The sequence below is a fragment of the Sminthopsis crassicaudata genome, chromosome 6, assembly GCF_048593235.1.
Source record: "Sminthopsis crassicaudata isolate SCR6 chromosome 6, ASM4859323v1, whole genome shotgun sequence".
In the NCBI taxonomy this organism is placed as follows: Eukaryota; Metazoa; Chordata; class Mammalia; order Dasyuromorphia; family Dasyuridae; genus Sminthopsis; species Sminthopsis crassicaudata.
In genome coordinates this window covers 79,605,726-79,618,247 of record NC_133622.1, presented here as the reverse complement: position 1 = coordinate 79,618,247, position 12,522 = coordinate 79,605,726, and the positions used below count along the sequence as shown (strand labels likewise).

General features: G+C 38.2%; 1 protein-coding gene across 5 annotated transcripts in view; it reads right to left on the bottom strand.

The window, feature by feature from the left end:
• FHIP1A (FHF complex subunit HOOK interacting protein 1A) overlaps positions 1-12,522 on the bottom strand; it is a 363,684-nt gene that overhangs the window by 278,850 nt on the left and 72,312 nt on the right. The gene's annotated exons all lie outside the window — the stretch shown is intronic.

Sequence of the window (12,522 nt, the reverse complement as noted above, 5' to 3'; positions counted from 1 at the left end):
CCTTCTCTCTCCCTTTTCTTCACTCTCCTCTTCTCTCTTTTCCTCCCCCTCTCTCCCTCTCCCTTTTCTTCGCTCTCTCGCTCTCTCTCTCTCTCCCTCTCCCTCTCTCATAAAGGACGCCCTGTTTTCTCAGGTTAACCTCCACAAGCTGCTGGGTTTCAGGACAGTTTGGCTCCACACTTGATTTCCTGGTATTAAAAGTCATTGAGACAGAGGGTCTTTGAAAGCTGAAATGTACAACTTGTCAGTGGTTTGTTTGTTTGGTGGGACAGGTTTAACAACAGTATATTTTGGTAGTGCTTTTTAATTCAATGAGAAAAGGTTTGTAAGAAATTACTGTTCCATTCCAGAGCCCTAATCTCTCTAGTGAATACATGAATCCCTCAGATATGCTAATGATCCCAAAAGGGATTCTGGGTAAAGGGCTCTGGCTAGGGCACTAGATTTGTACTCAGGAAGACCTGGGTCCAATATTTATTAGCCGTGACCCTATACCAGCTAATCTTTCTGTGCTTATCTATTTTTATATACTCTATTTCTATAGTTCCTATATTTTATATATTCTATTTCTTATCTATTTTTCTATACTCTACTTCTTTCTGCTTCCTTATCTAAGAGAGGGTCTGATTCCAAAGGTGGCCTCTATTGATCTCTCCCCTTACTAAATCTGTGCACCTATATTATGCAGAGAGAGGCAGCACAATACAAATGACACAAATTAGGCCATACGAAATTGAAAGTAGCTCTAAAGAGCACAATGATGTCCCCTGAGGGAGCCTGATCTAGTGAAAAATGTAGAATATATGGAGTCAGAAGACCTGAGAACAAACACTAATGTATAAGCTCACAATCTGTGAGTTGGGGGGAGCTACTTTACTTACTTCATCACTCCAGCACCCAGTTTCCTTAATTGTAAAATCAGTAAATGCAAAACTAAGATTATGTAAATTAAAGTCCCTTGGAGCTCAATTAATCAACAAGTCTTTACTGGGTGGCCAGGCACTGGGCTAGGTACTAAAGATACACTGCCAAAAATGGAGTACCTCCAACTCTGTTTGGAGCTTATATACATGTTGCATAAGTGGCTCTTCAGTCACATCATTCTATGGGGTTGGATAAACTAGTCATACAGGAGGGTGCCCACAGCTGCAAGCATTCTCTGATAGAATCCAATGAGATCCTCAAAGAATGAAATGTAACCTTGCCAACGCCCACCAAAATCCCCATTACAAGGAGCTCTCTTTGTACTGCTAAATCCAGTTGTCTGTTCCCACCACCTACCTTACCGCCTCAAGAGTTTCCTGAGCCTCAGAGGAACAGTAACCTTTTTCATCCTGCACAGCTAGGTAACCACTTCCATGGCATGTCCCAGGACCTGTCACCAGAGAGGTGGTCTCGGGGTGCCCTCCGGCTCCCCTGCCCAAACCCAGCCCCAGAGCAAGCCGTATTCTCCCAAGGCTGGTCAATGGCAATATTTCTGAATAGAATATGGGATGATGGAAAGAATATTAAATTGGAATCAGGAAGGCCAACTGTTGGGTAGTAAGCCAAATCAGAAATAAAAATTCTTTGGACAGAGAGCAAGCTGCCTCACAAGAAATACAGGAGTCTTAAAGCTTCCTATTCTACACACCTGTTGTATTTCAGAAGCATCTGGCTCCATTCTTGGCTTCTTATACTAAAATTCATTACACACAGTTATCCAAAAAAGGTCTCCACATCTTTAAGAAAGGAAACGGGACTCAGGGAAGAGATTTCTTATTTCCAGTCAAAGGACCACAGAGCATATCCCTTTAATGTCTCTTGACTACTTGTTCCATCACTGAACCTCTCTGGGTCTCAGCTTCCTCATGTATAAAAAAGTGAATTAAACTACATAACCTCAAGGCTTCCAACCCTCTGAACCCACAAGAAGTGAGTTCTCCTCTTCCCCATGGGGATTCTAGTATTTGAATAGTTTTCTACAGAGCCCTAGTCAAATCAGGTTTTCGCATTGTTAAAGATGGCACCCAGCCTCCCAAATAATGACAAAAGGGAGAAATAATCTTCTCCAGCCACACTAGACCAAGATAATCTGATGATGGGAGGGGGTGGGGAATTATCTGTAAATGTATCATCACTTCATTTCAGAAAGGCCTGGAGAAACTTACATGAACTGATGCTGAGTGAGATGAGTAAGACCAGGAGATCATTGTATACTTCAACAAGAATACTGTATGAGGATGTATTCTGATGGACGTGGTCATCTCCAACAATGAGATGAACCAAATCAGTTCCAATAGAGCAGTAATGAACTGAACCAGCTACACCCAGCGAAAGAACTCTGGGAGATGACTATGAACCACTACATGGAATTCCCAATCCCTCTAATTTTGTCTGCCTGCATTTTAGATTCCCTTCACAGGCTAATTGTACACTATCTCAAAGGATTCTTTTTGTAGAGCAAAACAACTGTTTAGACATGTATACATATGTTGTATTTAATATATACTTTAACATGTATTGGTCAACCTGACATCTGGGGGAGGGGGTGGCGGGAAGGAGGGGAAAAGTTGGAACAAAAGGCTTGGCAATGGTCAATGCTGTAAAATTACCCATGCAAATATCTGGTAAATAAAAAGCCATAATAAAAAAAATAATAAAATTAAATTTTTAAAAAATGTATCATCACTGTACATTGTGGCCTGCTCAGTCCCAGGATACTCCCAATGTTTCTCATAAGGAAAGCATGAGATAGCAGAAAAAATATTAAATTTAGAATCGAGAAAACTAGGTACAAATATTAACCTCTGGCATTAGTTTTAGTTCTTTCATCAATTTCCTCATTTATAAAGTAGGGATACTAAATCTAAAGTCCCTATAAGAAGTAGAGTGCTAAACTTGGCTCCACAAAGAACCAGGTTCAAACTTTGAATCTGACTCTGCCTCTGAAATCAGGGACAATGTGTTTCATATCCTTGAGACTCAGTTTCCTTATCTCAGTAGAAAACTAAAGAGAGCACTTGCCTTGAAATGAGGAGGACCCGATTTTAAATCGTAACTCAGACACATTTACTAGCCTTGTGACCCTCAAATCACTCCCTTTGCCTCAGTTTTTTCAACTATAAAATGGGCATATGAGAATCAAATGCAAATACTGAGTCAGGTGCCAGGATTAAAAAGCCAAAAATGAAACACATTCTTCTTACATTTTATTGAGGGGTGGGGGAATGCATAAATAAATGGAAAAATGCATGAATTAATGAATGCAATAAAGTATAGAGTTCTAGTAGAAAAAAATTAAAATCATATGGAAATGGGATAGGAAGGATCCATATCATCCCCACTGTCCTGGATTCTATTAGAACTGTCCCAAAGATGTTTCAGAGAGCCTACAGAATATGAACTGACATCCTCAATACTTTTTATTCAATTACAAAAAAGAAGGCATTTTATCCACTTGTATAATAGTCTGCTAAATATTAAACACAAGACAACAACTGGAGAGTAGTGAATTACCCTGAGGCCATTTCTATCTGTACCCAATCAAGTTTCAGATGAGAACTAGAATAACAACAGAAATAGTAACAACAACTGCTACTGAACAAGTCCAAAAAGTTCCAACATCAGCACGACTCACTCCTCATTCCCAGGCGGGGTCAAAACAGGCAGAGTACAAGAAGAAGGAGGTAGTTTCATCGAGTGTCCAATATGAATGTGCCTTTTCCTTTAAAGCACAGAAAACCAGAACAGTGACTGACAAAGACAATTCCAAATCTATCGGTGGGGATGTCATGACTGTCAATCATCAGGATCTTAAAATCACATAACAGACTTGAGGAAAAGGTCCATTCTGACACCTATTTCCTCTAATTGCCTTAACACCCCCCAGCTTATTATAACATATTCACTAAAGGTGACCTGGAAAACCAGTGCTGGCAGGTTCTGCCTTGCTTAGTCTAAGATAGATCTCTGGGGAAAAGGGGAGGGGAAAAAACCTCATCGTTGAAATAGTCACAAAAATTAAGGGGGAAGGTTTTACAAAATTAAAAACATTCACCAACAAATCAAATTTAACTCTTAAAATAAATTCAGCAAGAATCTGTTAGAAAGTCTTTCCCCATATTTTCCAAAATTAGATCTTTCATGGGAAAAGGACGCACATGTGCAAAAATGTTTGTAGCAGTACTTTTTTAGTGGCCAGGTACTGGAAACTGAAAAGATGCCCATCAGTTTTGGGAAATAGCTGGATAAATTGTGGTATATGAATGTTATGGAGTATTATTATTCTATAAGAAACGACCAGGAGGATGATTTCAGAGAGGCCTGGAGAGACTTACAGGAACTGATGCTAGTGAAGTGAGTAGAACCAAGAGATCATTGTACACAGCAGCAGCAAGATTATATGTTGATCAATTCTGATGGACCTGGCTCTTTTCAATAATGAGGTGATTCAGAAACTTGTGATAAAGAGAGCCATCTGCATACAGAGAGGACTATGTATCACAACATAGTAGTTCATCTTTTTGTTGTTGTTTGCTTTCTCATTTTTCTTCCTTTTTGATCTGATTTTTCTTGTTCAGCCTGATAATTGTGGAAATATGTATAGAAGAATTCCATGTTTAACACACATTGGATTACTTGCTGTCTAAGAGAAGGGGTGGGGGAATGGAGGAAGAAAAGACTGGAAACACAAGTTTTGCAAGGTGAATGTTGAAAAATATCTATGCATATATTTTGAAAATAAAAAGATAAAAAAATTACATCTTTCATTTAAGAGAGGGAAAATCTCCTTAACTCACATCAAGTAATAACAATACTCCACAAGGAAAATGAAAAGTTCCCCCTCCTAAAGCTTTCTGAGATTTACAAGTAATAAGATAGCCCTATCCTCTGTCCATGGCTCAGGATGCATAATTTTTTAAGTCCTTTTTTTCCAATCTATATCACAGATGAAACTGCAAACGCCTGGGCAGAAGACAGTGCTTTAATTTATAGATTAATTATGTGTCATATCATATTTTCTTTATAAAATTTGTGGCGTACGTCTAGCTTCCTTAACTACAATGCCAACTCCCTCAACAATAACAACAAAAAAAAAACCAACCTGTCTTTTATTTCATTTGTATCACCCACCATACTTTATATTTTACCTCAAATACTAACAGGCACTCACATATATTACTGACTGCACGCCTTCTTTCCATTTTCCTCATCTCCCTTTCTCTGCTGAGTCACCAAATGACACTATATTGAGTTTCACTTCAAACTTACAGAGGAATAATGGCTCTCCCAAGTTCTATCTAAATCATTTAATGCTCCCCTACAATGTAATTCAGGAAAATAATAGGATTAGAGATTTACTGCTGGAGAAGACCTTAGATACCAGCTAATCCAGTTTCATCATATAGATAAGGTTAAGTGACTAGCCCAGGATCACACAGCTAATATCTGAGACAAGGTCCAAACCCAAGTCTTTCTGGTTTCAAGTCAAGATTACATCTACTGGGCCACCATACTGACTTTTCTGAAAGCTTTCAAAGACAGTCTTTTCATCACAATTCCTCATTACACAGACTTGGAAAACATCTCAGATCCAGCCTAAAGCTAAAGCTAAAACAAGAATCTCTTCTATATCATTCCAGCACATAGGTTTAGCTTTTTTGTGATGACCATCAGGGAGGGGGAACCCACTGCCTCCCCATAATGCCCACTTTTTTTTTGGGGGGGGAGAGGTAATTGGGGTTAAGTGACTTGCCCAGGGTCATACAGTTAGTATAAAGACTTGCCCACACAACTAGTCCATGTCTGATGCTGAATTTGTACTCAGAGTATCCTAACTCGATACCCTCGACACATTTAACGATAGTGCTGATAAAACTTTTCAAAGGCTCTAATTATTAGTAATTTTCCCTTGAAGTCCACATTTACTTCTCTGCCATTTCTCCTTTTCCCCTTATTTTGAGTTCTGTCCTCTGATGCCAAACTAAACAAATCCAATCCTCTTGCATCAGACAGTCTATTAAAAATTTGAAGAAAGCTAACATATCCCAACCTTATCACTCATCCTCTAGCTCTCCTCCTCTAAAAAAAAAAAAAAAAAAAAAAAAAAAAAAAAAAGGCATTTATTAAGCACTTGCTATATATCAAGTACTGGGCTAAGCCAATTGTCCATAAGTAAAAAACTACTGTTTAGATGGAAAGATATTGTAGCACCATGGATAGAGGCAAGCTCAAAGTTAGAAAGACTTGGCTTCAAATCCTGCGCCCCTTGTGAAGATCCCTTCACCTCTTCTGCTCTAGGCAAGTCGTCTTCTTTCTTTTTAAATTTGTTTTTAACACAAATTGCCTTGTGAATCATGTTGGTAGAGAAAAATGAGAGTAAAAGAGAAAAACCATGGGAGAGATCGAAAAAAAAAAAAAAAAAACAGAAAAAATTAAGTAAGTAAACACAGCATGTGTCAATTTACATTCAGTCTCCTTAGTTCTTTTTCTGGATGCAGATGGCATTTCTGTCCAAAATCTATTGGGATTGCTTTGGATCATTGAACCACTGAGAAGAACCAAGCCTTTCATAGTTGATTATTGTACATTCTTGCTGTTACTGTATACAATGTATTCCTAGCTCTGCTTATTTTGCTCAGCATCAGTTCATATAAATCTTTCCAGGCTTTTCTAAAATTAGCTTGTTCAACATTTTTTATACAACAGTAAAATTCCATTACCTTCAAATACCTCAATTTGTTCAGCCATTCCTCAACTGATGGGCATCTACTCATTTTCCAATTCTTTGCTAACACAAAAAGAGCTGCTACAAACATTTTTGCACATGTGGGACCTTTTCCCTCCTCTATGATTTCCTTGAGACACAGACCCAGTAATGGCACTGCTGCGTCAAAAGGTATATACAGTTTTATAGCCCTTTGGGCATAGTCCCAGATTGCTCTCCACAATGGTTGGATCATTTCACAACTCCACCAATGATGTATTAGTGTCCCAGTGTTCTCCTCCAACATTTATCATTATCCTTTCCACTACTCTATATCCAGTACCAAATAGTTTTGGTGACTAATGCTTCAAAATATAGTATTTGGTACTGCTAAGCCACATCCCTTGTATTTTTTTCATTGATTCCCTCGATATTCTTGACCTTTTGTTCTTCTAGTTATTTTTTCTAGTTCTATAAAATAATGTTTTGGCAGTTTGATTAGTATGGCATTGAAAAAGTAGACCAATTTAGGCAGAATTGTTATTTTTATTATATTAGCTCAACCTAGTCTAGACAAGCCTCTCAAACTTTTACATTTATTGGCAGAAGATCATCTATGCATCTGTATGGAATTCCCTCTCTTGGTATTTCTCGGTATCAATGAAGTTACAAGTCCAAAATGACCAGCAGGAGGATTTCAGAAAGGCCTGGAGGGACTTACATGAACTGATGCTGAGTGAAATGAGCAGGACCAGGAGATCAGTATATACTTCAACAACAATACTATATGATGATCAATTCTGATGGACTTGGCCCTTTCCAACAATGAGATGAACCAAATCAGTTCCAATAGAGCAGTAATGAACTGAACCAGCTACACCCAGTGAAAGAACTCTGGGAGATGAGTGTGAACCACTACATAGAATTCCCAATCCCTCTATTTTTGTCTGCCTGAATTTTTGATTTCCTTCACAGGTTAATTGAATACTATTTCAAAGTCTGATTCTTTTTGTACAGCAAAACAACTGTTTGGACATATATACATAAATTGTATTTAATTTATACTTTTTTTTTTTTTAGGCTGGGATTAAGTGACTTGCCCAGGGTCACACAGCTAGGAAGTGTTAAGTGTCTGAGATCAAATTTGAACTCGGATCTTCCTGAATTCAGGGCTGGTCCTCTATCCACTGCGCCACCTAGCTGCCCCTAATTTATACTTTAACATATTTAACATCTATTGGTCAACCTGCCATCTGGGGAAGGGGATAAGGGGAAGGAGGGGAAAAATTGGAACAAAAGGTTTGGCAATTGTCAGTGCTGTAAAATTACCCATGCATATATCTGGTAAATAAAAACTATAATTAAAAAAAAGAAAAGAAAAGAAATTACAAATCCAGTTCTAGTCTTTATCCCTTAAATGCAAAAGAAAACTATGATGGCAATTCTTACCTCGGACAATCTCCCACCCATCAAATGTTGAACATGAATGAGGGCAAAGGAATGCAAAGATAGGTATTTCAAACAGCTGAATAAATGATTACAAACTATGCAGAAGAGAAATGGAGAGGACATGCTATCCCATCTCCCTTTAATTTAGCAAAATCCACACTTTCTAAACTGTCTTAGTTCGTGCTTTTCCCTCCTCCCAGAATGCCACTGACACAAGGTACAATGGATGAAGCTCTGGACCCGGAGTCAATCAATCAACATTTATTAAGCACCTACTATGTTCCAGACACTGTGCTAAAAGCTGGGAGTAAGGAAGACATATTCAAATCCAGCTTCAGACACTTTGTACCTTACTAATGCATGGAAAAGTCATTTACCATTTGCCTATCTCAGTATCCTCAACTGCAAAATGTGGATAATGTAATGGGCTCTCAAATGAAACAGGCTGTCAATCCTTATCTGAAAGATCCTTTGGTAGGGAAATTAAGAGCAGAAACTGTTGTCTTTGGCATTGATGGAAAGCTTCTTGGGGGGGGGGGGGGGAGATGACAGGACATACAAACAAACAGATGTTTGACCCTTGACCTGAACAACCTAAGCTTTTTGTCCCTTTGACTTTGATGGAAGGAGATGGTGCTGTGATAGGATATATAAGAATCAGAAACAAAATGGGTATTTATTGATTAGGGAATGGCTGACCAAACTATTGTAGATATGCAAATCCTGTTTTATGCAAAATAAAAAGGAGGAATATGAAGAATTCAGAGAAACATGGGAAGTCTGTGTGAAGTAATGGAGAATGAAATAAATAGAACAAGAAGTATGGGATACCACTTGCCTTCTCAGTGGGTGGGAGAGGATTGAGGGGAAGAGAGAATGTGGAACTCAGAATTTCTTAAATGGATGTAATTTTTTTAAAAAATCTAACCCCAAAAAGGAGGAGGAAGAGGAGAAGAAATATGAGAGACAGTATGGCACAATGGAGAGAGAGAGTTAACCTTCAGAGTCTAAATGGCCTTCTCTGATACACCCCAGATGTGTGAGCCTGGGGCATTGAGAAATGCTCCAGGAACTCTCTAAGATCTATGTTGCGGAACAGATGCCAGTCTGTATTCGAGCTTCCTACACTGATTGAGTTCACAAGTAGTCAAAACAAATGCAAATCAACATATTCAGTGGCCACAGCAAGGCCTATGAAAAGACACTTCAAGGAAAACATATCCTTGAGTAAATGAAAAACAAATATTGGTGATGGAGAAGAGATCATGAATATGTACTCCTCAACTTCACAAAGAGGTGAGAGATTGCTAGGACAAAGCCAGGATCAAAGTTTTCTCTTCATTACTTGTCATTTTTATCCAGGAGAATTCAATTCAGGAAGTAGTTCTGGAAATCCCTGGGACATAAAAAGCAAACAGCATTCAAAAAAATCATTTTTTAAAAGGAAAAAAATAAAATGAAATAAAGCATATTAGCCATCACTGAGCAGAAGTCTTGGCAATTTAATATTCAAAGGACCCCATTGGATGTCCATTCCTTTTCTTAATAATGGCTTTCTATTTTCAAAATACATGCAAAGATAATTTTCAACATTTACCCTTGTAAAAGCTTGTGTTCTGAAATTTTCTTCCTCCCTTCTCCCTACCCCCTTCCCTAGCGGGCAAGCAATCCAATATATGTTAAACATGTGCAATTCTTCTACACATAATTCCATAATTATCATGCTGCATAAGAAAAATCAGGAAAAAGAAAAAGGAAAAAAAAAGCAAGCAAACAACAGTAACAAAAAAGGTGAAAAAGTTGTTGTGATCTACATTTGGTCCCCACAGTCTTTCTCTGGGTACAGATGGCTCTCTCCGTCACAAGCCCATTGGAATTGGCCTGAGTCTGGGTGTCCATTCCTTTGGCTTCAGGGTTTATCACTTCCAGGGCTGTATGTAAGAAAGGCAGTGAGCGCACCAGAAGAGAAGAGTAGCCCCAGTCATTCTGCAAAATCCCCTGGAACTTTGGATCAAGTGTGGGGACCCTATACCAACTTCCCATAAACACAGGTGTTCAAGCTTTCCCTTAGCCACTTGCCATACTGAAATAGCAGGTAAGCTCATCGCTCTTCTCCAGGGTAAAATACTCATGCTACCCAAATGGTTGCAGCTGCATGTGTCTCACTGTGGGTGTGTATGGTTTGGTTTGGGTTGGGTTTTTTTAATGTACCAACAAAGAACTGTTTGTTCATAGGAAAGGAGCAAGAAGAAAAGGTTGTCTATTGAACCATGCAAACAGAATAACAGAGTTTTCCTTGAAGGGCAATTTTGGAAATCCTAAGATCACATATTTATCCTTAAATGAATATGTCCAACTAATAAGTGAGAAACCTTAGAAGGGAGGTCTTTTTCTCAATCCACAGCACTGTATAATGCCTACCCTGGCGGCCTCTTCACCATGTCATCCAAGAAGAATTTTGAGATGAAGAGATTCTTTTGCCAAAATGCTGAAGCAAAATATCCCTTCCCTCAGTGGATTCCAATGAAAACCGGCAAGAACTCAGAAAGGAAGACACTGGAAAAGGACCAAGCTGGGTCTATAAAGAACAGCCAACATGATGATGTACATATTTATACTGTATCAAGACAAAGTTCCTTAACATACCACCCTGAAATGAAGTCAATGCTGTTACTAGAAGAGAATGAATGGAAAAAAAAAAGAATTTAATAGGCTTTTATTTTGTATCAAGCTCCCTGCCAAAAGCTAGGAATACAAAGAAAAAAGCAAGATAGACTCAGCTCTCCAGAATCTCACATTCTAATTAAGGGAGACAAGGTATAAAGGAGGTTTCAACTTCATGGCAGATGGTAGCAATTAGGATCCAATAGAATATGCATCAAGGTAGGTGGTAAGGCAGATGGATCATGATTAACCATCATCTCTGAGGACCAGAAGGAAGTAGTAGGTCTAATGGTCAGAACAGAGTGGAGCTACCTAGACAAAGACAGGGATAAAAGGGGATTCGCATTTGGCCAAGAGAGCCTCCCATACTGCTTCGGAACTGAGCAGTGAAAGAATGAAAAGTAGCCTCTTCAAAAAATTCTTGGCTGGCTATCAGGATGGAAGAAGGAAGGAGGTATCTCTAGTGCTGATCAATAAGCATCTCATACCCTGACTGGAAGCTGTCTGCTAAACTGTTTTGCCTTGAAGGCAATTCTAACATTTTGCTTTTATTGCATTAATTGCATTAATAAGTTCAGTCATTTTCAGTCATGTCAATCTTTCTGTGACCCCACATTTGAGGTTTTCTTGATAAAGTTACTAGCGAAGTTTACTAATCCCTTCTCTGGCTCATTTTACAGAAGAGGAAACTGAGGCATACGAGATTAACTTGCCCAGGGTCACAGATTTGAAATGGGGTCCTTCTTACTCCAAGACTAATGCTTTATTCACTGCATGAATACCTGTATAATATTTTTAAATAACTTTTTTAAAAACTCAAAAGGAGAAAGTGAGTAATAAATAATTGGATCAGAGTCAGAGTTGGAAGAGAAAGTAAAGCTCATAGAGCCCAAAACCCTGATTTTCCATGCAAATAAACTGAGGTATAGGGAAGAGCTTTAATTATATTCTAAAGGTTACAAAGGTTTTAAATGGCCACACCAAAATTTGAACCTGGAATCTCTGACTCTACCTCCAATATTTTTTCAAATCCATCACTACCTATGAAGGAATAGATGAAGAGCTATTTAAAGAAAAAGGTGAACAACATAGCATTTCCCTCTTTTTGTCGTGGGTTGCTTGAATTTTATTTTTTGGATATAATTTTTATTGTACAGCAAGATAATTGTATGAATACATATGCCTATTTTGATTTCACATATTTTACCATGTTTATCATATATTGGATTATAATCCATCTAGAGGAGGGGGTAGGGAGGAAGGGGGAAAAATTTGGAGCAAAAGGTTATACAAGAGTCAATGTTGGAAAAATTACCCATGTATATGCTTTGTAAATAAAAAGCTTAAATTTTTTTAAAAAATGGGAAAAAAAGAAAACATACACAGTTATAAGATTATCACAAGATCAAGTGTGATGGTCGTGGCTCTTTTCAACAGTGTGTTGATCCAAGGCAATTCCATTAGACTTGGGACAGTAAATGCCATCCTCTTCCAGAGAAAGAATTATGGAAACTGGATATGGATCAAAGTATTTTCACCTTTTTGTTGTGTGGTTGTTGTTTGTCTTTTTTTTTTTTCTCATGGTTTTTTCCCCATTTTTGATCTAATTTTTCTTGTACGACATGACAAATATGCTTAAAAGAATTGCCCCTATTTAACCTACATCAGATTACTTGCTGTCTTAGGGGAAAGGCAAAGGAGGAAGAGAAAAAAAATTAGAA